This window comes from Trichosurus vulpecula, chromosome 1 (genome assembly GCF_011100635.1).
Source record: "Trichosurus vulpecula isolate mTriVul1 chromosome 1, mTriVul1.pri, whole genome shotgun sequence".
Classification (NCBI taxonomy): domain Eukaryota; kingdom Metazoa; phylum Chordata; class Mammalia; order Diprotodontia; family Phalangeridae; genus Trichosurus; species Trichosurus vulpecula.
The window spans coordinates 240,768,592-240,796,149 of NC_050573.1; the positions used below are offsets into that span (position 1 = coordinate 240,768,592).

At 37.3% G+C, this 27,558-nt stretch overlaps 1 pseudogene; it reads right to left on the minus strand.

The window, feature by feature from the left end:
- Positions 1-2,353: 2,353 nt before the first annotated feature.
- Positions 2,354-27,558, minus strand: part of LOC118836402 — a 58,701-nt pseudogene continuing 33,496 nt past the window's right edge.

Here is a 27,558-nt window from a genome sequence, read left to right on the forward strand (position 1 = left end):
CCAGAGATAGTTGTTTTGTGCACATTCTTTCATTCTTAAGGGAGGGAGTAAATAACCTTCTTCTCCCATGATTCTCTATGAACCTCAAGTTGTATAGGAAGTCTACTCCCAACTGCATAAATGATCAGAGAGGAAAAAGGAAGATAAAGTAGATATAGATATTGGTACCTCTTTCTGAAGAGGTATAAAAAATTTTGTTTCCCTGGTCCCCTTAATTCTATGTATTCTAAAACTGCAGTACTCCATTTGCTTCATGTTTGGAGGAGTGGAGACTAGAATCAAGATGATTTCTGTATTTTAATATTTTACTAATATTTCATCTCCTAGACTGGAATTTGGGGTATGATAACCTTGAAAAGGGGTGAAAGTTTTGAGTTTAATGCCATTTTGACAAAATAGAAAGAGCAAAAATATTGAGATACCAGTGTGGAGGAAGGCAAAGAAATCTAACTTTTTCAGCCTTTGTGCTCCCTCTAATGGTGAAAAAGGCTATTGAGACCTGATGAAAAGTTAGTCACCCTGCACACGTGCAGCCAGGAAGCTGAAGTTCAAATAGTACACTACCTGGTGATTAGTGATGTCATGTAAACTCTGAATTAATTCATCCCTGCAACAGGATCTTAGCACAGGTGGCCATACCAGTGAACTAAAACCAAACACCAAATCTTCACTGGATGCCTGGACAAATTGGAAGGGATCCAGAGAAAGGCAACCAGGGTACTAAGAAGACTCAGGACTGAACAATAACAGAATTTGTTGAGGAGATGATCTGGGGATATTAAAGTAAATAAGAGAAGACTTAGGAGACATATGATAGGTGTTCGAAAGTAGTCATGTAGGAGAGAGATGAAACTTGTTCTGTTATGCCCCAGAATTCAGAATGAGGAACAATCTATGGAAGTTGCGTGGAGGTAAGTTTGGATTTGATATAAGGAAAATCTTCCTAAAAATGAAAACTATCCCAAAGCAGATGAGCTGACCAAGGAGGTGGTAGATTCCCAATGAGCAAGAATCTTTAAACAGAGAGTATCTAGTATATTGGAGAAAGGAATCCTGCTTATACATTGGTTGTGCAAGATCACTTCTGAACCCCTTCTGCTTCTGAGATTCTGTGTTTCTGTGAAACTAAAGGCAAAATATAACATCATTTCATGGTAGTCAAGAGTCAAAAGCAATAACATGTTAGGAGAAAAATGAAAGAAAATCATTCATTAAGTGATTACTATATGCCAATACATTATGAATACTTCCATCAAGAAGAGTTAGATTTCATTTTTCTCAGTGAAAGAGGTAGGGAACTACAGTGTATATGATATCAGATGAAGTCGATGTGTCTGTTAGTTTTGCTTATCTATTTTTCTTTTTTTTTAGAAATATAGAATTTATTTTTGTGGTGTTTACAATATGATAGTTTTAACATTCTTTACATCAGAAAATAATAGATAATACTTTTGATTGTGTTTAAGAATTGCATCAGGTTGCTAACAAACATTGCATGTGCTGTGTGTTTCCCTTTTACTCTTTTTTAAGGCTCAGCTTTTTGAAGTTATTTTACTTTTTTTAACTCTAAGAGCAAGAAAAATATACCCACCCAATGGCATGGTGCCACATGTTTCTACATTCATGCTTCTGTTAAAGATATGCAATGTGACTTAATTTTCCTGATTTTAGTGTGTGAAGGTTTGTCTATGAAAAAAACTATATGTCAAACTAATGGCAGACAAAAGAAGGTCTGAGAACACTAAAAGACAGTATAGGTATGAAAGATGATAGTAGATTACTGGTAAGGTGCTTTATTTCAATATGCACTCTTAGATTCAATTCACTTTTCCATGTTGGATACATGTCATGAGAGAAGGTCCACAAATAACATTTCTGCTTCTAACCCAAAATATGGACTTTCATGGCATCGTACAGCCAAAAGCTTGTTTCCTAAAAACCCCCAAGTATTCCATCTTCAAATTTGGGATGATAGAATTCAAGTCTGTCAGGACACCAGAGGAACTGTACCTAATAAGTATTTTTATTTGTTTTTGATTTCTGGGGATGGCAAGGACAGGGAAAAAGCAAAGCTAGTCAGAAAGTGAAGTCTGGCTATCCTTCTGGAATTATTATAAATAAGGAGCTCCAAGAAACCTTAGAAAGCATCCTTTTCAAGATTTACTACATAAGCATTTCAGTCCAATATTAATTATTCAAGAGGGACCATTTTAATCCTTTTCATTTTAAAATGGTGGAAATCTATTTCATTCCAGTAAACTACCATATAATTCAGTGGAATTAGGTTATAATGAAAAATCCATTTCTACGTTCTGCCGCTGGCACAGAAAACTGGCTGATTTCATTTTTGTACTTAATCAGAATCTGTGTTTGTAGACCCATATCCAACCATCATCTTGCTGTAGTTCTTCTGCTACTCCTCCTTGGACATATCTTTGACTTTAGCTTTCTTTAGACCTCCATCCCAAGGAAGCTCAGTCAATCCTCCTTGCAAGGCAAGAGCAGACTTAATCCTATTTGCAAACTGTACTGCATCTTCATTTACCTCTCTGGTCATTGGGGCCAGGTACCACACGTCACAGACTATGGCCCAGATGATCATTATTTGAAGCAAGTATTTCACCATGCTGTACTTACTACTGTTCTATAATGCATCACCAAACTGAAAGTTATACTTTATTGCAACTGGATATGTGGTTCCTCCTATTTCAAAACTTCCCTTTTTAAACATCATGACTGAGATGTTGTTTATACAAGTTCCTTCAGGAAAGATTAAAATGGGCAATTTCTTCTTATCAGCAATGTGTTCTCTCAGTCTTTTGGTCACCGCATGTCAGTCATTCATTTCTGAACATTCAAACCACACATGTGGACAAGCCTTAACTGTGGCCCTCTGAATGACTCCCATCAGTCTACCATGAACCTGACCAATCATGGCATAGCATCCATCAGTGGTCAAGATCAGAACATCTATTGGGGAAGTATGGTTGGCAACGCAAATGCCTTCTGTCTGTGGTGGGTACTGCTTGCTATGGTAATGAATGGTACCAGACAGGGATCTGGCACAGATCCTGTAGCAAGTCAGGTGGACCAGTTCACTCAGCTAGTTCTTTATACTGCTATTTGGAAGCTGCCCAACTGCAGTAGTTTCTATAACCAGCAAACTAATTCCAAAGAAAGCCAAAGTAAAGAGAAGAAGAGGGAAAACAGTATCACCCTATAACTCCCAGCACCCACACCAGTGGCTGATATACTAGAAGTTAATATTTGTTCTTGTGAGAAGATTCCAAGACACTGAGGAGAATCTCTGAGTCACTTCATTTTCTACAATGGCTTCAAATCCCTTCTTGGAGAAATAGAACACATCAGACAGCTCAAAGTCCTTCCCTTGATGTACAGACATCTCTTTCTCCATAGCTGACTCATCTTTCTGGATGATCCTGCAGGTACTCTGCCCAAAAGATTGTCTATTTTTATTACACAAGAGAATTACATTGGAGTGCATAATGATATATAAATGGTATATAAAAAACAAAAGGTAAAAATAATTCCTCTTAAAGTAGAGAATTAGAAAGTACTAGATGTGGTAAATACCACATAATGTAAAAAAAAAAATGAAGTTAGCTGTAAGAGAAAAAGTGAAATTAAATTACTTAAGTGAAAAAGGAAATTACTGCTTCTCAATATGGGGATAATTTCAGAATCAGTCTATATGTAGTCACATTACTGATTAGTTAGTGCAAAAGTCAAAGCAAATAGCATATTACAAGTTAGAGGAATGAAAAACATTTGTTAGATGCTATTTAGGAGAGTGATGGCCAGGGAGGGATGTTTTGGACTCAAAAGTCATAGGAATAGTGAGTGGAGCCACAGGGCAATTGATTTACAAGTCCTTTCAAGGAATAATATTTTAAAATTTTTAATTTATTATTTATTTTAAACATCCTTTTATTTTTAAATTTTGGGTTCCAAATTTTCTCCCTCCTTCCCACAGCCTCCCACACTCACTGAGGAGGCAAGCAAAATGATATCCATTAAAAACTGAAATCATGCAAAACATATTTCCTTTAGCCATATTTCAAAAGATGAAAGAAAAAATTTAAAAATGAGAAAATTATACTTCAATTTGCACTCAGAGTTCATCAGTTCTCTCTCTCTCTCTGGAGGTGGATAGTATTTTTTCATAATGAGTCTTTTGGAATTGTCTCGGATCATTATGTTGATCAGAGCAGCCGAGTCTTTCACAGATGATCATTACAACATTGCTGTTACTGTACATGGTGATCTCCTGGTTCTTCTTACTTAACTTTGCATCAGTTCACGTGGTCCTTGCCATCTTTTTCCTGAAACCACCCACCTCATCGTTTCTTATAGCACAATAGAACTCCATTAAAATCATATTCCACAACTTCTCAGCCATTCTCCAATCGATGACCATCTCCTTGATTACCCTTTTTTTTGCCACCACCAAAAGATCTTATATAAATATTTGTGTACATATAGGTCCTTTTCCTTTTCCTTTGATTTTTTGGGGGGATATAGACCTAGTAGTGTTATTACTGGGTCAAAGTTTTATAGCTCTTCAGGTATAGTTTGAAATTGTTCTCCAGAATGATTTGACCAGTACACAACTCCACCAGCAGTTCATTGGTGTACCTATTTTTCCCTCATCCTCTCCAGCACTTTTCATCTCTAATAAGTGTGAGGTTTTAATTCTGACAGGTGTGAGTTGGGTTTTTTTTGAACAACAAAAAAATTAGGATTTTTATAACAAACTTTTATCACCAAGGACAGTGGAGCCACCACATTGAGTCACAGATAGGCTGTTGCGTGAGAAAGAAGTGGCCCTGAAGAAATTATATATGGCAAAAACTGGATGAAAATAAAACCATGCACAAGGAGGTTAGATTGGAAGCAACACAATTTTAGGAGCACTAAAGGATTAATTCTCAAGGTCTCTGAAGGAGAAGATGCCAAAGGCATGATGGGGGAGGGGATAGACCTTGCTATAACAACAACAAAAGGCAATGGAAAATATCAGTAATTACTAACCTGTCTGCCTATTCCCATCTACATAAAGTTTTACATGAGAGTAAGATACATACATACATTGAGGGTATCCTTGAGAGTATGAGAATGTGTTATGGGCCAGAATACTGGTGGACTTGGAGAGGAATAAGATTTAACATATATGTGTGTGTATGTATGTATATATACGTGTGTGTGTGTGCATGTGTGTGTGTGTGTGTGTGTGTGTGTATAATATACTCTCATAACACTATTTTGAGTAAGGAGGTGGTGGTGCATAACTGGGGAGGTTTGGGTTAATTTTGTCCCAAGATGGATTGATCCGAGACCCAGTTATGAGCCCTGTAGGCAAGGTGTGAGTTGTTTTAATTTGTACTTCTCTAATCAAGAGTGATTTAGAGCATTATTTCATATGCCTAATAGATAGCTTTGATTTCTTCTTCTGAAAATGGCCTCTGTATATCTTTTGACCATTTATTAATTGGGGAATAGCTCTTATTTTTATAAATTTGAATCAATTCTATACTCGGCATATATTTGAGAAATGAGGTCTTTATCAGAGAAACTTGCTGTAAAAATTTTTTATGTTACTTCATTGATTTGATATTACTTCATTCATTACCTTTTAGCATAATGTAGTTTCCTTGATTATCTCTTTTAATTAGGTCTATTTTTTACTTTTGCTTTAAGATAATGATTGCTGCCCCTGCCTTTTTCACTTTAGCTAAAGCATATTAGACTGTTCCAGCCCTTTATTTTAACTCTGTGTCTGTGTCTTTCTGTTTCAAGTGTGTTTCTCATAAATAGCACATTGTTGGATTCTGGTTTCTAATCCATTCTGCTGTCTGCTTCTCTTTTATGAGTGAGTTCATCCTATTCACATTCACAGTTATGATTACTAACAGTGTATTTCCATCCATCCCATTTTCTTCTATTTCTTCCTCTCTTTTTTATCTTGTGTCTCCTCAAAAGTCTATTTTGCTTCTAACCACTGCCCCCTTTAATCTGCCCTCCCTTTTAACATCATCCCTCCCTTTCTCTTTTTCCCTTCCTCTCCTTTTGGGTAAGTCACATTACTATTCACAATTGAGTGTGTATGTATATTCTTCCTTCTTTGAACCAATTCCAGTAAGAGTGAGGTTCAAGTATTGCTGGCTACCACCCCTCTTCATTTTTCTATTGTAAAAGTTCTTCCTTGCACACCTCTTTTATGTGATAAAGATTTCCCTATTCTATATCTCCTTTATTCCCTTTCCCAGTGCAACCTTCTTTCTCACCCTTTCATTTTTTGGGGAACCATTCCAACATAATCGACTCACACCCATGCCCTCCGTCTATGTATACTCCTTTTAATTGCCCTAATAATGATAAATTTCTTAGGAGTTACATATCTCATAGGACAACTAGGTGGCACAGTAGATAGAGTGCCAGGCCTGGAGTCAGGAAGATTCATCTTCCTGAGTTTAAATCTGGTTTCAGACACTTAACTAATTGTGTGGCCCTGGCCGAGTTGCTCAACCCTGTTTGCCCAAGTTTCCTCATCTGCAAAATAAGCTAGAGAAGATACTCCAGTATCTTTGCTAAGAAAAACCCAAAAGAGGTCATGAAGAGTCATATACAAATGAACACCTGAAAAACAAACTGAAACAACAACTAACATATGTATCATCTTCCCATATAGGAATATAAACAGTTTAACCTTATGATTACTCTTCCATGTTTACCTTTTTATGCTTCACTTGAGTCTTGTGTTTGAATGTCATTTTTTCCATTTAACTCTGGTCTTTTCATCAGGAATGCTTGAAAATCCCCTATTTCATTGAATGTCTATTTTTCCCCAAAGGATTATACTCCATTTTTGCTAGGCAGATAATTCTTGGTTGTAATTCTAGCTCCTTTGCCCTCCAGAACATCATATTCTAAGTCAGCCAATACTTTAAGGTGGAAGCTGCTAAATCTTGTGTTATCCTGACTGTGGCTCCATAACATTTGAATTGTTTCTTTTTGGATGCTTAGAGCATTTTTCTTTTTAATCTGGAAGCTCTGGAATTTGGCTCTAATATTCTTGGGAGTTTTCATTTTGGGATCTCTTTCAAGAAGTGATCAATTTCTATTTTACCCTCTCGTTCTAGAGTAGCAGGGCAATTTTTCTTGATAATTTCTTGAAATATGATGTCTAGGCTCTTGCTTTGATCATGACTTTCAGATAGTCCAATAATTTTAAAATTATCTCTCCTCAATTTATTTTTCAGATCAGTTATTTTTCCAATGAGATATTTCATATTTTCTTCTATTCTTCATTCTTTTGACTTTATTGTTTCTTGATGTCTCATAGAATCATTAGCTTCCACTTGCCCAATTCTAATTTTTAAGGACTTCTTTTCTTCAGTGAACTTTTGTACCAATTTTTCCATTTGGCCGATTCTGCTTTTTAAGGAGTTTTTTTTTTCTTCAGTGGATTATTGTGCTTCTTGCATCATTTGGCCAATTCTGTTTTTTCGCATATTATTTTCAATTATTTTTGTGCCTCTTTTACCAAGCTATTAAATCTCTTTTCATAATTTTCTTGCATCACTCTCATTTCTTTTCCCAATTTTTCCTCTTCTACTTTTATCACTTTCTTTAACTCTTCTAGGAATTCTTGTTGGAAATGGTATTTAGCTAATTGGCAATTAACATTTTTCTTTGAGATTTTTTGGTAGCTATTTTCACATTATTATCTTCTGAGTTTATGTCTTGGTCTTTCCTGTCACTGTAGTAGGGTTTTATTTTTTTTGGTCAAATTCTTTTTTTTTTTTTTGCCCACTTCCCCAGTCTTTTTTTTTTTTTTACTTTGAACTTTATGTTAAAGTTGGGCTCTCCTCACCTGGGGGTGGGGAGGCACTATCTCAAGCTTCAGGCTTTTTTGTGCTGCTGTTTTCAAAGCTAGTTCTGGGGGTCTGCAAGTTTTTGGTGCTTCCAAGGTGGCATGATACTGGAAGAGGTATAATCACTGATCTCCTGGTCTGTACTCTGGTCTTTATCCAGAAAGGGCCCCTCTTCCTTTGTAACTGCAAGCATTAATGCTCCTCTTTGCTTTGGAACTATGACCAGAACCTACTCCCTTGTGACTCACCAGCAACCTGCCTCTCCATCTTGGAACTACAACCCTGAACTGCATATGGGTAATGGAGTTGCCAATCAGAATCAGCTGTACCCAGTGCCAGCAAAGCATCTCCTATAATTTCTTTCAGACCAGCCGTCCAACCCCTTTACAGTCTCAAAGCTGAAAGCTCCCAAAGCTGCTGCTGTTGCTGCTACTACATGTGTGGGCTCTGAACTGGCTTCTACCTCAGTGTCTCAGACTTCTCTTGCCAACCTCTTAAGTTTTCTTAGGCTGAAAAAAAATGTCTCATCCTGACCTTTTGTTGACTGTGCCACTCCAAAATTTGATTTGAGGTGTTGTTTTGTTTTGTTTTTTTTTTTTGTTTTTTTACGGTCGTTTGGAGGAGAATGAAGAGCAGTTGCCATGACAAACAAGAAAGTCCATCAACCAGAAAATTTAACCCTTCCAAATGGAATGACATGACAGCCAAGGACAACACTAGTTTAGAATACAAGCTAATTTTGAAAACACAAGGAGGGTGACTAAAGATATGTGGGGTCTGGTGAAGAAGGGGAGGGGATAAGCATTTTTATGGTGCCTACTATGTGCCAGGCACTGTACTGTGCATTTTTTACAATTATTATCTCATTTGGGCCTCACAATAAGCCTGCAAGGTAGGTGCTAGTCTTATCCCCATTTTACATTTGAAGAAACTGAGGCAAATAGAGATTAAGTGACTTTCTCAGGGTCAGACAGCTAGTAAATGTCTGAAGCTAAATTTGATTTCAGGTCCTTCTGACTCCAGGCCCAATTCTCTATTGGCCACTGCCAATTATCTGCCTCTCAGTTGGTATGAATGGTGTTTTAAAACTTTGATGAGTCTATGATCTCATAGTTATAGATATTTCCTCTACCAGAACACATTGTAGCTTACCCATGGCATCTTGTTCTTCTATTAAATTTGATTTAGTTCAGTTTGATTTAATTCAATTAAACCTAAATCAACTAAATAGTTATTAAGACGCTGCTATGGGCATATTTGGTAGCTAGGTGGTGCAATGGATAGAGCACTAGCCCTGGAGTCAGGAAGATCTGAATTCAAATCCAGCCTCAAACACCTACTAGCTATGTGACCTTGGACCTGTAAAATGGGAACACACTGGGGAAGGGAATGGCAAACCGCTCCAGTATCTTTGCCAAGAAAACTCAGTGGACAATGTCCATGGTGTCACTTAGAATCAGACACAACTAGACTGGACAACTGAACAACAACAACAATGGGCATGGGCGCTCTGCTAGATGCCAAGGATACAAAAACAAAACTAAAACCATTCTTGTCTTCAACGAACTTATGTTGTAGTGAGGAATTCATAGAGTACACAAATAGATTTATTACGTATGTAACCCAGCTTCCACCCGAGCCTGGAGAGGATGAGGGATGGTTTATATTCTGCTGCATATGTAGAGGGAGGCATGCCTCCCTGGAGTCTCTCCATGGTGGAGAGATTGTTGAGCTCAATGCTGTGGATGCACTTATGAGACTCACTAAGGTGGTTCCAGAGATTCCTCAGAGACCAGTGGAAAGAGAAACTGTACATGGGGGAAGCCAGCTCTTCAACATATCCCTGATTCCAGCTTGCCTTCCTTCTTGGAGGGTGAGATCAGACCTTCTCTCTGCTTGAGCTTATCTTGCTCCCTGCTGGAAAGCTCAATTGCTTTTGTGCATTTTTTGTCTATTCTAATCTTTGTAACTGCCCCAAGTTTATTGTTTTGTTTAGATAAGTGGGTTTACTCACTACTATTTGTGATGGCTTTTTGGGTAAGAAGTTTGGTGGGAAGGGGCTAAACTGGTGAGTTTAAGATAAATCTTATCAGCCTGTCAGTCAGTAAGCACTTTTAAGAGCCCACAGGTTAAGGCACTATCCTAAGCACCAAGGACACAAAGAAAGGCAAATGACAGTCCTTTCCCACCAGAAGCTCACAGTCTAATGCAGGAGACAAGATACAAACAACTATATACTAACAAGCTATAGACAAGGTAAATCAAAAAGTAATCAGCAGAGGAAAGGTACTACCTAGTCTATGATACTTTGAAAGTGCCATGATTTCACTGGTGTGGTTACTCCTACTGTATTTGTCCTTCATTTTCAGAGGACCATGACATCAGGGAAATGATGACATGACTTGCAGTTGATTTTGATTTGAGTGAAGGAGGGCTGTGCAAGGTCACCAGCCTCACTTTCTCCTCCAGAGTCATCTGGGTCCAGTGGCCTGATATTCACCAGGATGATTGGAGATGACCCAGGATGCAATGGGAGACCTTAGTCCTTTTAGGCTAAGGCCTTTTCATGTACTCATTTAGAGTGAGGGAATGCCCATTCAAAGAATAGGCCTCTTTAAGAAGTGTGTCTAGAGATGGCCCCTTTAATTGGAAAAAAGAAAAAAAAAATCAGGCTGGGAAGGGAAGACTCTCAGGGTTGCTGTTCCAAAGAGAAACAGTTACCATTGACATTCACTCTAATTCATGTTACAAACACCATGTTTCATGGAGTTGATTTAGTGGAAACATCACTTAGAGCAACCAATGGCTCCATGCTTAACTAGGCTGGTCCTCAAATGACACATAGTTGGTCACTGATGGGGGAAGGGGGACGGGGCAGGGTTGTAAGTCAAAGCCAGGCAGTGTAAGACCTAACAGAGCTCATATTTCATTGGCATAGTCTTGTAGAACCCCTAGACCTCAATAGAGACCTGTGTCATCAATGGGGAGATTTTATATCGTCTATAATAAAGATACATATTATTATATTATATAACTTACAATATATAGATCTACTGATAGTCACATACACTATATATATGTATGTGCATATACATATATATATAGGTGTTTACAGTACCTTATTGTAAAATTTGGATTGCTATTATACTATACATATATTTTATACATTTCTGACTTTCTAAACTTTTTCTGTGTTGTCTGTTGGCCTTCACATGTCCTCTGGGGCTTCTGCAAAACTCCCCATTTGATTTCTTATATTGACCTGCAATATGTTGAAACTGCGATGGGGAAAGTCATGATGTGGAAGGGATAACTGTATACACACACATACATACACACATATATACATATGTGTATACATATCCTGGCCTTTATCAGTTATTTACCAGACACTGTACTACATTAGGCACTAGGGGTTACATCCTGGGGATACAAAAACAAAAGTCTCTGTCCACAAAGAACTTAGGTTCTATTGCTGTATACACACACACACACACACACACACACACACACACACACACAATGTGCATATAACTTTTAGTAGATCTATATTTTAGATTATATAAAATCTCCCCATTGATATGATAATACATACTGAAGCACTTTGTGAATCTTAAAACAACATATATACTTATGTGTGCCTATATATATACGTACATGTATATATACATATACATCATTTATTGGTGCCAAAGTGCTTTAATATTATCTCATTATATGTGTGTGACTATCACTAGATCTGTATAGTAGATCAAAGTACTCAGGGAACCTCAAACTGATACACATATGTATGCACATGCATACATATGTATATGTATACACATACCCCTATACACACCCCTTTAAATAATCCACATTGTGTCATCTGATCCTCACAACAAGCCAGAAGTGAGATACTATTGGTCTCCTTTTACTAATGAGAAAACTAAGGCTGAGAGGTTGCTGGCTTGCCTGTGCCATGTCACAGATATTAAGTATCTCATATAAAATTTGAACCCAGATCTTCCTGATGCCATGTCAGTGCTCTAGGCAGTCTACTGTGCTCCCTCTTTGTCTTTTTGTTTTGTTTTACTTAAATCATGACTTGTGATTTCATTGTTTTAGGTGATTTCCTTTGAGGAAACTCTCTCTATCAAAGCAGATCAGCAATTATTGTATAACTTGTGGTAATGTGACTGGACCTGTGTTTTAGGACAATCACCTTGTGACTGATTGGAGGATGGATTGGAGTAAGGAGAGACTTGAGGCAGGCAGACCTACCAGCAGATTATTGCAATAGTTCAGGGTGAGGTGATGAGAGCCTGAACCAGAGTGGTGGCAGTGTCAAAGGGAGATGGGGGCATATTCCAAAGATATTGCAAAGGTGATATCACAGCCTTGGCAATAACTTTGAAAGTGCAGCACAGTGTCCCAGAGCTAGGCACAGTGCCTGGTGCATAATAGGCACTTAGCAAATGTTTATTGATTGATTGAATGCTGTTGCAAAAACTAATCTCTTTAAAACCAATATAGTCCTGGTGATGCTTTGATACTATGAATCACTGAATGCCACAATCTCAAAAAAATAAAAATTACAGCTAACTCAAAAAGCAATAGAAAGATCCATGGTGGGCATAAAGAACTGGCATAAATTTCCATTAGAATGTATACTCCCTGAGGGCAAGAATTGTCTTTTGCCTTACTTTGCTAAGTAAGGATTGGGGAAGGGGATACAAAGAAAGTTAAAAGACAGTCTCTGCCCTTAAAGAGTGTATACATTCTAACGGGAGAATCCGCATTCCAGTGCAGATTGAGGCCCCAGAGAGTTCTGGCTTCACTCTGTCTCTTGGGCAGGGAAGGACTCTTTCCTCCATCCCCAAATGGAGTTAAATCTTATCTTCTTGATGTTAACTTCCCAACAAGCTGGAAGCTATCTTTACTTCTACTTCAGTCTGGCACTTCAAGTCATCATCTTTTCTGGATCAGTAACTGATGGAGGGACTCAACACAGTAATATACCTAGCCAGAAGTAGGCAAAAGATATGTCACATACTCTGAAGTGTGTGTGTGTGTGTGTGTGTTGGGGGAAGGATCCATGTACTTGTCTGGAGTGCCCCAAGGGGGAATGCACTACATTTTGGAGGGGTACTTTTTCAGAGTTTGGGACAGAGGTGTAGTAGTTCGTTGCTCTCAGAAATTGTCTCCTGCCTACCACAGCATCATGAAATTTGCCCTGCTTACTATGTAAGGGTCATTGAAGTGCACAGGCTACCTCAGATAGCACTCCATAAGTGACAGGGGTTCTTCAGACCCTCCATCAAATGCATAAATAATGTTAGTATATGACAGAATGTAAAAATGCCATGAAAGAGATGGAGACAATGCTATTGAGGTTCAGAGGAGAATTCCCAGGGTATAGTATTCCTGTATTGCTAAGTCACTCCAAGCTCTGGGACAGAGCCAGTGATCAGGATTGGGACAACACGAAACTTTCTTCCCAGAGTTGCTGTAAGGATCAAATGAGAGAATAATTGTAAAGCACCAGGCATATAGTGAGCACTATAAATGTTAGCTATTATTATTATTCTTAGGAAGGTCTCTAAGATCCCTCTAAATCCAAAATTGGTGGTGCTGTGTCAGGAGTGCCAGGCCTGAAGTCACAAAAACTCAGTTTCATGAGTTCCAGTGTGGCCTCAGACACTTACTAGCTGTGTGACCCTGGACAAGTCACTTAATCCTGTTTGCCTCAGTTTCCTCATCTGTAAAATGAGCTGGAGAAGGAAATGACAAACCACTCCAGTATCTCTGCCAAGAAAACCCCAAATGGGGTCATGAAGAGACAGACACAACTAAAAAACAACTGAACAATAGAAAAATACAACATTCTATTTTTTCCTATTAGACAGATTGTAAATTTTATGAAGGAACATAGGATTATATAATCAAAGTTATAACCATTTCAAATAGATGCTCAGCCAGTAAGTCTTTCTCCTCATTGGCAGTAATATTCTCATGAAATCTACTGCCCCTCTAGTTTATGCCACTTCCTCATGACTCAGTGGGTTACTTGGTTGGTGTTGTCCCTCTTTGCATGTGAGTCACTTTAATATTACTGATCTCTGATGGTAGAGACCCACATTATCTATCTTTCACAACTTACAAAGATCTGCAATTCTCCTCAGATAACCTGGGTGTTACAAAATAAACACCCCCCCAAAAAAGACCCTAAGGTTTCCTCCTGATTCATCTAGTGTCAGCACTTGCAGGGAAAGAAAGTAGATTTTTATTAAGTAAAAATAAAGTTAAATTTAAAACAAAAAAATTATCAGCTGCATTATTAGCCTAAAAAAAAAGTGACATGCCCCTGTCCTCTAGAGTTCTCTCTTTTCTTATCATTGGCTAACGGTCACTGACTTGGACCTTCCATTCAATGTGACCTATGCTTTACCCTAGATATATTGTCCTTCAAGCCTTGCTTTGTGGTAACATAAAGAACCAATCTAAAGACCCAAATTGCTTCCAAGTCACATTAACGGAGTCTTAGTTCAATCTCATTCAGTGCTGGTATATATTTTCCAAATTCAATGCACAAATAAGAAAAAACTTCTCTTCCTCACCCCCTCTACCATTCCCAATACCACCACAGATGACAGACTGAATTTGCCCAAGACAGATATTCTGGGGATGACAGGGTTATAATCTCCAAGTCATGGTCCCTGATCCCAGTGACATGGTGGCTTGCAAGAAGGTGGTCAAAATGCAGAATATTACAATGCAAAAGTAACTGCGTCTGGAATCAAAAAGCCTAGGTTGGCTACTAACTTTGTTTGAATTTGAGTAGGTCACTTCCCATTTCCGGGACTCAGTTTCCTCATCTGAGGGAATAAAGAGGTTAAGTTAGATATGGCAAAGGTCCTTTTCAACTCTAAAATTCTGATCCCATTGTAAAATAACTTACATAGTTATCCCAAGTCTAGACAGGCAAGTGGCTAAAACTAAGGAAATCAGATACTAAAGGAAGGAAACCATAGGTTTGGTCAGGCAAAAAGTCAAGTTCACAGAAGTTAGTTAAAGCAGAAGCTATATGTATAAGGGCAGGGTTCATAGTCTGACAGGATTGTGCAGAGTTAGTAAGAACAGCAGCAGAGAGCAAAATTGGTGACCTTTGATCTTAGGGCAGAGGCTGTTTACTTTCTGCCATGCTTTATACAGCCTGCTTGGGTGTAGGTGGCCCTGAACCCACAGTCATAAATTGTAATAGGAAACCAGTAAGGAACACACAAGTAAATTCTTCCTATTTGTACCAGCAACCTCTAGAGATCCTAAGAGTCTTTCACAATACAGAAATAACCCAAATGATAGAGTCTAAAGAGGGAATAGCTGTATGCCCAAAGTGAAGAGGGATTGAAGCCACCACTAATTGTCCAATGAGACAATGACCTCAATGTTGTAAAGGACAACTGTGAAGAAAGACTAAAGAACTATGGACTAAAGAAGCAATAGCCAAACATGCTTCTGAACTCTTGGAAGAATGGTGATGGATGAACCAGAGGTACAGAAAGAGACAAACATTTTCAGACGTGGCTAGTGTTTAACCCCAAAGAAATATCCTAGACACAAAGGTGTATTATAGATATTTATCACTCAGGGTGGGGGAAGGGAGAAAAGATCTTCGATTATATAATTATATTGATTATAAGAGAGGGCTTGGTGGTGGGGGGGTAGTGAGAGCTTTTTGGAGGAGTGGGGAAGTAGTGATAGCATAACAAATAAAAGCTCTTGAAAGAGAATAGAAGGAAGTTCAGAAAGGGACACAGAGAAGTAGGACAATGTTGGAACTAAAGTAATCAATTTAAAATATACTGTAAAAAAACCTGGGTCATATAAAATCCTCTTTTTTTATTCTTTGTAAGGGTATCCCAAAAGTCTTAGTTCAGTTGTAGGTTTTAATAGCTGAAAGAAAATCCTTATATCCTTAGAAGCTAAAAGGAAATGTTCATATCTATTGGTGTTTATAAGTTCATATAATGGTAATTAATAATTTTCTTGGTCACCTATATTTAGGCTTCAAGTTATTCTAGCCAAGATTATTTCCCAACATAGGCTCTATACTCCAGGTTACCTCAGTGTACCCTACATGTCCTTTGGCTATGTCTGCCATCTTGGAATGCCCTCCTTGCTCCATTCCCACCAAATTCTACTGATCCTTGAAGACCAAACTCGAAACTCACCTCTGCCCTTCCTGACCCTTTTAACCAAATTAATCTCTCTCTTATCTGAACTCTGTATATTTTGTCACACAAATTTGCATTTGATCATATACTGTTTTGTATTACCCTCTGATTATTTTAAGCACATTAATCTTATTTTTCTTCAATTGAATGTGAACTCCTTAAGGGCAAGGACAATCTTTTTTTGTATCCTTTAGAGTGTCTAGACACTGTGCTGGAGACACATATGTTCAATTAGTGGTTACTGATCGAATTGGAATGAGCTGCCTTGAAAAGTAATGAGTTCCTCTCACTGGGACTCATCAATCAAAGAGACTGGATGATCACTTGTCAAGAATGCTTCAGGAAAGGGTCCTGCTTGGTTGTGGGTTGGACTAGAGATTCCTTCCAACTCTGACATTCTGTGATTTACTGATCTAATTCAAAGGGAGAATATGCTTTATCATATATGAAGTATGTCTTGTAGAACAATATCCTCCAGTAGATTAACACATTCTTGAAATTATGATAATTACACAATAGAACATCTTTTCTCCCTATTCCCACCCTGGGTGATAAATGTCTGCAATACATCTTTGTGTCTAGGATATAATTAAACCTCGCACAGCAAATATAATTCAGCAGTGCTAGTCCATTATATTCACACAAAAGGCTGTTGGAATGTGTGTGCCTGGTGTGTATTAGGCACAGACATTCTTGTTTTCATTTATTGGAGTAGAGGCCTGGGTGGAATGGTGCTCTATCAACTCTATCAGCCCATCTCCTAGAAGCATCATAAAAACTTTCACATCAAACATTCCCTGTGATAGTCATCTAACCACAGAGCACTCACATGATTCACATCTGAATGCTCAGAAGGCAACCTCTAGACATGATGATATAAGATAAATCATCTAAATTTGGAATGCTTGTAAGAAGCAAAGGATATTAAAAGCCTTTGGGAAAAGGATAGGATATTCTTTCACACTACAAATCTTTGGGGTAATTCCCCTCTGACTTCATAAATATATCTTCTTTTAACACAAGTTAGCAGTGTATGTATACATACATACATATATCCTTAAGCACATGTATGTACATATATATATACACATAAATATAGTAATACTACTCGAAATACTCAAAAAATCTGTCATCTCTTCAACGTGGTTATTCCCTCTGGTAGTACAGATTGCAAACCATCCATATCTGCCCCTCCTGTTTGCCTTTTATCTATGTCCTCCCATAGCTTCACCACTCAAAGTTCAAGGAAGGGGAGGAGGGTTGGGTCTTCTTCATTTTCTCTTGACATCATAAAGGTACCAATGGAGCCTGTAGACTATCCATTGATCATTCCTTGGTCTTATTATTGTTCGTTTTTCCTTTTCCCCATACATTTCTTTGACAGCATGACTTTTGCTTCATAGTTCTTTGTTTGTGATAAGTGGTAGCTTGCTTGTACCTACCATGAGCCTCTCCAATGATCCTTGAATGATGCTTAATTTCAAGTTTCCAGAGGCTGTCTTGTTCCATGCTTTATAGTTGCATGACATCAGAGGAATTTCGTATAAAAAAAGATAGGTCTTTGTTTTGGGGCAGATAGGTAGTGTAGTAGATAGAACAGGAGGCCTCGATTCAGGATAGATCTGAATTCAAATCTGGCCTCAGACTCTTGCTAGCTATGTGACCTAGGAAAATCACTTAACTTCTGTCTGCCTCAGTTTCCTCACCTGTAAAATGGAGATAGTAATAGCCCCTCTCCTACAGTGTTGGTGTAATGATCAAGTAAAATAATATTTGTGAAAAGCTTAGCACAAGGCCTGGAGGATAGTAAATAATTAACAAATACTTATTCCCTTTGCCCTTCCCTTTTCAGGGATAAGTTTGGGGTCATTAAAAGAACTTTGTAATTTCTTAAAGGTGATTCAGATTACTCTCTTCTTATTCATGCCCAGGCCCAGTTCATCGTCCATTTGCAATGTCTGTCCCGAAATTGCAGTAAGAATATATACATATTCTTATGGACAAGCTCTACATGTATTTCATCTAACTTCATGTCATAGTCTAGACCATAGGTATTCTTCATCTACTTGATCTTTCCCCATGTAAATAATTAAGCCAAACAAAATTACCTTTTGCCAACCCCTCTTAATTCTAGTGCCTCCCCCTATTAATTATATCCAATTTATCATGTTTATAACTTGCTTTGTATGTATATTTATATATATATATGTTTGCATGTTGTCTCTCTCATTAGATTGCAAGCTCCTTGAGGTCAAGTGCTATCTTTCTTTTTCTTATTTGTCTCCCTAGAGCTTAGCATAGCACCTGGCATGTAGTGGGTACTTCATAAATATTACTGATTTATTGATTGAGTATATCTGATATAAGAAGCTCTTTGATGCAGTCAACACAATGTCATCTGCAAACAGGAACATTTGGAAGACTTCACGATCTGTAGGGAATGCCTCTGTGACTCAAAACTCAAACTGATCCTCCTCACTGACAATGTTGAGTACTTTAGGCCAGCACAGTCTAGCGGGCAGCTAGTGGATAGAGCACTAGACCTGGAGTCAGGAAGACTTCAGTAGTTACTGATATTCTCTTGGTTCCTTCTCCCTGCCTTTTTAAAAATATTTATAAGTTCTGTGATGTTTTCCAAACCTTTTGATGCTTTTTCTCCTTTAGTTACCTTGAGAATACGTCTCATCAAAATTGTCACTATTAACAGGGACTTCATTTGTTTGTCCTTGGTCTAGTTTAGTTGCTTTCCCCATCTTTATTTCCTTCTGTGAGTACATTTCCTCTATGAGCACATCTGGAATTGTGATAGAAGAGTCTAAATGCTGCGGTTCCACAGCCCATGATAGTGAAAAAGTATGTTATAAAAATTCATTTTCATCCTTAAATTCCTTTGGGATGATTTTGCTTTGTTTGGTCACTTGCCAAGCTTTTCTTTTTTTTATGAGTTTTACCCTCCACTGCTTATTTATGTTTAATGAGGTAATACTGCTTATAATCTTTTATCATCCTTCTTCATAAGATTTGATAAATGAATTTAAATTCTAAACCACTGATTGTCATAGCCTTCTGCTTTATGAGTCAAATGTTTACTAAAGCAATTTGCAAAGACTCTTTTGGTCTCCTTGTTATGGCAATTGATTTAACTTTATCATGAAAGAATTATCATCAGCTTTTTTTTTTTACCATCCACTTCAAATTGTTCCCATCAATAGACTTTAAATTAGTCTAGATTAGATTTTTTTTAAATTGCATGACATATCTTTTTCTCATTTTTATTCTTTCCTTTAGATATGTATAAATTTTTGGTTTTGCTCTGACAAGTTGATGGTTTGATTCTACAGGCAACTGAGTCAGTAATAATTCCCTTATTAATAATGTGTCATTTCCTGTGTGTTAAAATATATTCAGTTTCAGACTTTGTAATGTTATTTGGTACTAGCCATGCCCAGCAAATCAGATTCTTTTCTCAAATAAAATCTCCATGATGTTTACTATCCCTTTACAATATGGACAATTTTCTTAATAAAAAGGGGGAAAAACAAGGGCAGTTATTAGAGAAGCACTTAAAACTATCTCACAGAGAAAAGATATTTTTACTCAGGATAAAAATGGCTGAATCATCCTACTTTCCAGAATATAATTTGCATTTGAACGACATAAGTAGATCTGAGGAGACTCCTCAAAGCTGGAACAGAGGAAGATCTTTAGTGAGGTGTGAGAACATGTCTCAGAGCCTGGACTGCCAGACGAGGTGCTAAGTAAGGAGACCTGGAGTCTCAGGGAAGAGCTGAACTCTTAAGTGGCCCTGAGCTTAGAGGTCAATAGATACACCTGGGGAGGCATGGATGGGAGCAGATTTCAGAGCTAACTCTGCCACGTGCTACCTGAGAGATGGAAACCTCTCAGAGGCCAGCCAAGGGAGGAGATCCAGAAAATCTCTGCAGATCCCAAGCCTAGGGATTGCAGTTTCCAGAAAGAACTTAACATTGCATCAGTGGTCCAGAAGAGTATCCTGAGAGTAGCATCCAGCAGAAGAGTGCCCTCACTTTTGAGTGAATCGTACAAACTATCCCTGAGAGAGACAAAAGACACCAAGGTCCAGAGTCTAGTGCCATGGGTTACCTCAGGAATATGTGTCTTCTACTCATTTGCCTCTCTTTTCTAAGTTTTATTTTTTTCCCTAATTTCCCTTAAACATGCTGTGTGCATTGGTGGGAGAATGGTCCCAGTTTTATGGGGTGGAATGTTTTGGTTATTCTTGCTTTATCTTCCACTTAGTAAATGTTACTGATTAAGAGTTAATGGTGTCATTGCCTGCAGTCAGGCTATCCTCATTTCCCTCCCACTCACACCTTGGACTCTTCCCCCCGGGAGGTGAGCTTTTGATTTATCTTGGGACTTTTGTCACTTTCCTGCTGTTTCAAAATCATGCATCTGAAAGCCTACCTGCTCCTACCTACCAGTTTTCTAGCTCCCTTTTTTATATTATCTTCACCCACTAGAATGCCTCTTGAAGGCAGGGCCTATATTGCTTGCTTGTATTTCTATCCCAAGTGCTAAGTCAGTGCCTGGAACATAGTAAACATCTAATAAATGCTTTATCATTCATCCATTCTTCATCTTGGCTGATTTGTTCAAACAGAAACACAGCAAAAGGAGCTCAGGAGCCACAGTTGCGAGTATTAAAGGTATAACCTCCTAACGCCGAGGTTACACCCTAGAACCCTGAGAGAGTTAGTTGAGTCCTGTAGTATGAGAGCAAAAATTAAGTTGGAAAGAAATACTCTGATGAGCAAAGGAAATACATATGAACAAAGCTCACACTTTAAAAACGTGATCAATACCATAAGCAAATTAAGAAAGCATGGAAATTTATCTGTCAGATTTAAGGATAAGGGAAGAATTTAGGACCCAAGAAGACATAGAGAGCATTACAAGATATAAAACAGATAATTTTGATTATATAAAATTTAAAAGTTTTGCACAAACAAAACCAATGCAATCAAAATTATAAGGAAAAGCAGAAAACTAGGGAAAATTTTTTTGTAACAAGTATCTCTGATAAAGGCCTGATTTCTCAAATATATAGAGAACTGAGTCAAATTTATAAAAATACAAGCATTCCCCAATTGATAAACGGTCAAAGGATACGAATAGGCAGTTTTCAGACAAGGAAATCAAAGCTATCTATAGTCATACGAAAAATGCTTTAAATCACTATTGAAACATAAATTAAAACAACTCAGGTACTACCTCACACTTATCAGATTGGCTAATATGATGAAAAAGGAAAATGTTGGATGTTAGAGGGGATGTGGGAAAACTAGGACGCTAATGTTCTGTTGGTGGGGTTGTAAACTGATCCAACCATTGTGGAGAGTAATTTGAAACTATGCCCAAAGGTCTATAAAACTGTGAATAGCTTTTGATCCAGCAATAGCCCTGCTAGGTCCATATCCCAAAGACATCCCAAAAAGGAAAAGGACCTATTTGTACAAAAATATTTATAGCAGCTCTTTTTGTAGTGGCTAAGAATTGGAAATTGAAGGGATGCCCATCAATTGGGGAAGGGCTAAACAAACTGTGGTAAATGATTGTAATGGAGAATTATTGTGCTATAAGAAATGACAAGCAGGATGATTTCCAAAAAACCTGAAAAGACTTACATGAACTGAGGCATAGTGAAGTGAACAGAACCAGGAAAACATTGTACTTAATAACAGCAATATTGTCAGATGAACTATGAATGACAATCTCAAAGGACTAATGATGAAGTATACTATCTGCCTCCAGAGAAAGAACTGATATTATTTGAATATAGACTGAAGCATGCTATTTTTCACTTTCTTTCTTTCATTTATTTTTTCTTTTATTTGAGTCTTCTTATACAAAATGACTAATATGGAAATGTTTTACATAATTGCACATGTATAACCTCTATCCAGTTGCTTATCCTCCCAGGGAAGGAGAGGGGAGGGAGAGATAGAATTTGGAACTCAAAACTTAAAATAAAAATGTTTAAAAAATTTTTTAAAGTGATCAACAAGTGTTTTCAAGAGAAAGAAAAGGAGAGATAATATTGCTGCTTGGGTCCTGCTGCTATTTGATGGCTACCCAGAAAGAACATATACATTTACATGCATGGTTGTCTGGGAGTCAATAATTGAACAAAGTCTAAGGGATCAGCAAGCCTAAGAAACAGACAGATGGAAAGATCACAAAACTAGGAACTATTTAAGTGTGTTAGAAGCAGAGGTGTGCTAGTAAATGTTTTTAACAGCTGGCTCTCCCCCAAAAAACGTGCCCACACTTCTACATTTAATCTACATTATTAACATTACTCTGTCACTTTCTTAAGTCTAGAGAATCAACAAAACAGTAAATCAAGCCCTGATTTTAGCATTATACTGAAAATTTAACAATTTAATTGTTAAAATTTAACAATCAACTTCTGAGTTGAATGAGCTAGTTCCAGCACACCTAGGGAAGATCTGGGTCCTAGCTCTCTGTGGTTTCATAAGCTTGGACAAATCGCTGAATTTCTCTGTAATCCCAGTTTATCATTTATCTATAGAGAGGGTCGAACTACATGATATCTAATGTCCCTTCCAGCTTTGAAATTTTGAGTTTTGCAGAGCCAGCCCTAGGCAAAAAATGAAGCTAGTGTGGTATGGTTGGTTGTTGTCACCTTTCTCTTTGGGGCCTTCTCTGCTTCCCAACCTGACTCTCTTCTTCACACGTACTTCAACTATTTCAAATGTCCAGTTTCTTAAGGATGTGGATGATTATCTGGATATCTCCCCATGCACACTTTTCTCTGGCTACAATGCTTTACCGAGTCTGCCTTTTTCTGAAAACAAGCTAAGTTTTTGCTTTTCTCTACCCCTCCTCCACATCAAAACTTAGATATGTCCTGTCTCCTATGAACCTTGCTCTCTGCTAGGAGCTAACAATCAAATCTATGTTAATGTGATAGCGGCCATTATCTGCTACATAGATATTGCCTATACTGTGGGCATGTGTATTTTCAAAGTGTTTTCCTATAAATAGAATTTTCACTCCAAAGAGTGAATCTAGTGGCAGGATTTTCAAGCATAGTAAAATTTGTGGTCAGGTGGCTTTTTAGCACCATTCCAGTCTGTACTGATGGATTTGGATTGATGTCATATCCTTCTTCAACCTAAAGAGCCACAAACTACATTTTGTCAAATCTAGTAGTGTTGCAGTTCAGAAAGTTTTAATATCAAGCTAAATAGTAATATAAATTACTATTAGTAATGGAGTAGTAGTACTACTACTAGTAAGATAGTAAATAATAAATGTTGTTGCTCAGCCTTGTCCAACTCTTCATGACCTTGTGGGCCATACTGTCCATGGAGTTTTGTTGGCAAAGATACTAGACTGGCTTGCCATTTCCTTCTCAAGTGTTAAACAAAGGTTAAGTGCCTTGCCCAGGGTCACAGAGCTGATAAGTGTCCAACGCCAGATTTGAACTTAGGAAGATGAGTCTTACTAACTCCAGGCCCAGCACTGCATCCACTGAGCTGTATGTAGCTGCCTCTGTTGGACACAAAGTAAAGTATGATTTTTACTTTCATGGAAACCAAAGACAATCACGTAACATCTCTGATTATTCCCATCTAGGGTTATAGAGTCATGCAACTTTCCCCAGATTGAAAAAAAAATCTTTTTAATCCTTGAAATAGTTTTGAAATTGGTTTTCAGAAAAGAATAGCAGAGAATATTGGATTCCCTCCAGAAATTCTATACAATCTGTGCATTAAACACCAACACTCAGTTCCCCACCTTCCACTTCATGTTGTCCAGAGTTGAGAATATTTCAGATCAGAATGCACTAAATTTTTCTAATAGATAAACATTTATCACTTTACTTTCTTATTAAAAAGCAATGGGATACCAAGTGAGGTGATGAAATCTTTTCTAAAAATCTTTTAAAATGGGACAAATTTATTTTTATATTATATTCTTTTGGGGGAGGGAGTTACATTAATTTAATTTAGAAATTGCAAACTTCTATTTTAATAGTTCCAAACTTTTTTCTGAAACACAGAAGATTGTAATCCAAATTAGAATGTGGCCAAAAGAGGACCAAAGTACTATGTGTTATTGAAGAATTAATGAAGTCTCCATACAAAAGGTGGCAGACATTTATTTAAAAAATAAAGATATATGTACACCTAGTGGAAGAGTTGACTACTAGAGAATCATTGGATTCTGGAGGTAGAAGGCACCTCAAAAACCAGCTAGTCCAATCTACAAGAAAATGGCTTCTCCAACATACTACGTGAGTGGTTATTCAGACCTCCTCTGAGGGGGAACCTACTACCTTGAGGATAAAATGCAGTACTTTCAGTCAGGAAGAACTGGCTTCAAATCTTACCTTAAGTACTTATGAGTTAACTGGCTTAAGCAAGTGACAACTTCTTTGAGGCTCAATTTCCTCCTATGTAAAATAGGGATAAAAAATTCACCTACTTCACAAGGTTGTTACAAGGAGCAAATGAGCTAATGTACATGAAACACTTTGCAAACCTATATTGTATATAACAATTTTAGTTATTTTTATCTCATTCTTTCTTGATGTTAATGTAGAAATATTCCCAGGACAAGTTGATATTCTGCTATTATTTTATATTTAATATTATGATAATAATAATAATAACTAGGACCTACATAGCACCTACTATGTGCCAGGAATTGTGCTAAACACTTTACAAACATTACCGCATTTGATCCTTACAACATCCATTCTAGTATTATTCCCATTTTGCAAATGAGGAAACAGATATAGATAGAAGTTAAGTGACTTGCCCAGGGTCACACAGCTAATAATTTGAACTCAGGTCCTCCTCATTCCAGGTCTAGTACACTATACACTGGACTCCTAACTGCCTCCGGTGAACTATAGCTCAAGTGGATAAAACAATTGCCATTTGTAATTGTATAAAATTCATGAGGATGTGAACTCATTTTTTATAAGATCACCAAAAGCATCTTTGGGGAAACTTTAATAGAAAAGAGAATGATGGGGATAATATATACCTCATCCTGCCCCTGCCTGGTTTTGATTTCTTATTTGATTTCTTATATTAGTTTTCTACATTTTGAAAGCTTTTCATCTATATGGGTTGAAGATTATAAACATTCAATATGTTGACATAAATTTTAAGCATTATACTTAAAAATATTTATGGATCAATGTGATGTCTGTGGTAATTCTGTCTGTGATAATGCTCTCATTCCAATATAGTTCATTTGTTAAATTCTCAAGAATATTTTTGGATGAATGCCCATCAACTGGAGAATAACTACAATTTTTTTCTATGTAAATATAATACATTATTATTGTACCAGAAGGGATGATGGCTATGATGGATTCAGAGAAGCCTGGGAAGATCTGTATGAACTCATAAAGAGAGAAGTGACTAGAACAATCACCACAACAATATAAAGGAAAACAACTTCTAAAGGTATCAGAACTCTGATCAATGTCAATCATGATTTCAGAAGACTAATGGTGAAGCATACTTCCTACTTCTTGACAAGATAGATGATGGACTTAAGCTGCAGCATGAGATACACACACACACACACACACACACACACACATATACACACACACATATATATATATATATTTACATTCAGGGACATTGTAGTTTGTTTTTACAACTATATTTACTTGCTACAAGGGAAGACTTTTATGCGGAGAGGGAGTTGGTGGGTAGTCATAATGAGCAAAAATAACAGAAAAAAAGACACATCAATAGAACACCAAAAAAAATACATAGAAGAGCAAAAGGAATTTCAGAAAGGGACATATAAACAAGGCAGTTTTTGTTAAATTTAATACTTTTAAAAAACAAACTGCACATAAATATTTTACAGTTTCATATGCAATCCTCTTTTCCACTCTTTTTTGTACATTAGAATGTTAATGTTTATTAAGTTCATAAAAGAAAACAATTTAAATAATATTTTGGGGTTTGCATTTGTTGTATGGGGATTTGTCATGTTAGTTTATGAGGGACAGCAAGATTTGGTGGATAATTCAGCCTACCTTATCATGGCTGCTAGGTTATTGAGCAACTACTCTTGTAACAAATATTTGTTACAAAAAGAAAAACAAAACCGTTGTAGCAATTATTACTCTGTAACACGTATGTGTTACATGAGTTTATTTTTCTTTTAAATTGGCAGACCTGAAAGGGAGAGAAAAATAAATGTTAATTGAAAAATAAAATAAAATGGAAAAAACCCACCACAAAGCAGAACAAATTTCCACACTGTTCATATCCAAAAAGGTATGTCTCATTCTGTGTCCATTATATCTCTGTCATGAGGTGTGTAGCACAGATTATCAGACTGATAGTTTTTAAAGTTGACCAGACAGAATACACATCATCTATGACCAGTTTAATAACTAGGCTGGTTCTCAAACATCAGACTCATGGTCCATCACCAGGTCTAAACCTGCAAGCTTTTCAGTTTGGAAGTACATACCCAAGCTTGCATTCTGCCAACATAGCAAACCAATCAAGAATCCAGAGTCACCTCCACACCACACTGAGGTACCAGAAGAGGACTTGAGTAGGGGTCTCTGGTTTCACTGGACAAAAGATAGAGAGATGCCTGGGAATAAATGAAGGAGCATGGCCGTTAGAACTACTGAAATGTGAATATCTAATTATAATGCTTGGATATAATATAATCCCACCACAGCATCTCAGATTTAATATCTTCTGAAGAGAAATAAAGGTACCCAAAAGAGAGTCAGATATGACTGGAGAAGAAATCAGTGCCTTTTCTTCCTCCCTTCTTCTTCTCCCTTTTCTGCCCCTTTCCCTCTCCATCCTTAAACTTATGCTCTTCAGTGACATTCCTCTGGAACACCATTTTCTGAAAACAAAACAAAACAACAAAAAAGCTGACTCTTCTTTCCCAGAATAATGAACTTATTGAAATGAGCTTTCATTACCATCACCACTTAAAAAAGAAACAATTCTGATCTCTGTCAGGCACTGAGAGATGTACAAAGTTTAGATGCAGTCCTTGCCCTCATGGAACTTACAGTCTAGTAAGGGGATAAAACAAAAGCAAAAATAAATCTAACAAATGATAAATGCTTTGGATAACTTTAAAGCAAAATGTTATGGGAGTGTCAAGGAGGAAGATTGTTCCCCATTGGGGAGGATCTGGGAAGGGAATAAGCATTTCTCTAGAGCCTGCTTTATGCCAGGCACTGTGCTAAGTGCTTTTTTATATAATAAGTTTATTTATTTCTAGTTTCCAAAATTCACTTCTATAAATTTTAAATTTATTCCTCCTTCCTCTCCCCCTCCTCAAGACTGCAGGCAATCTGATATAGGCTCTAAATATATATTCCTATTAAACATATTTTCACATTAGTCATGTTGTATAGAAGAGTT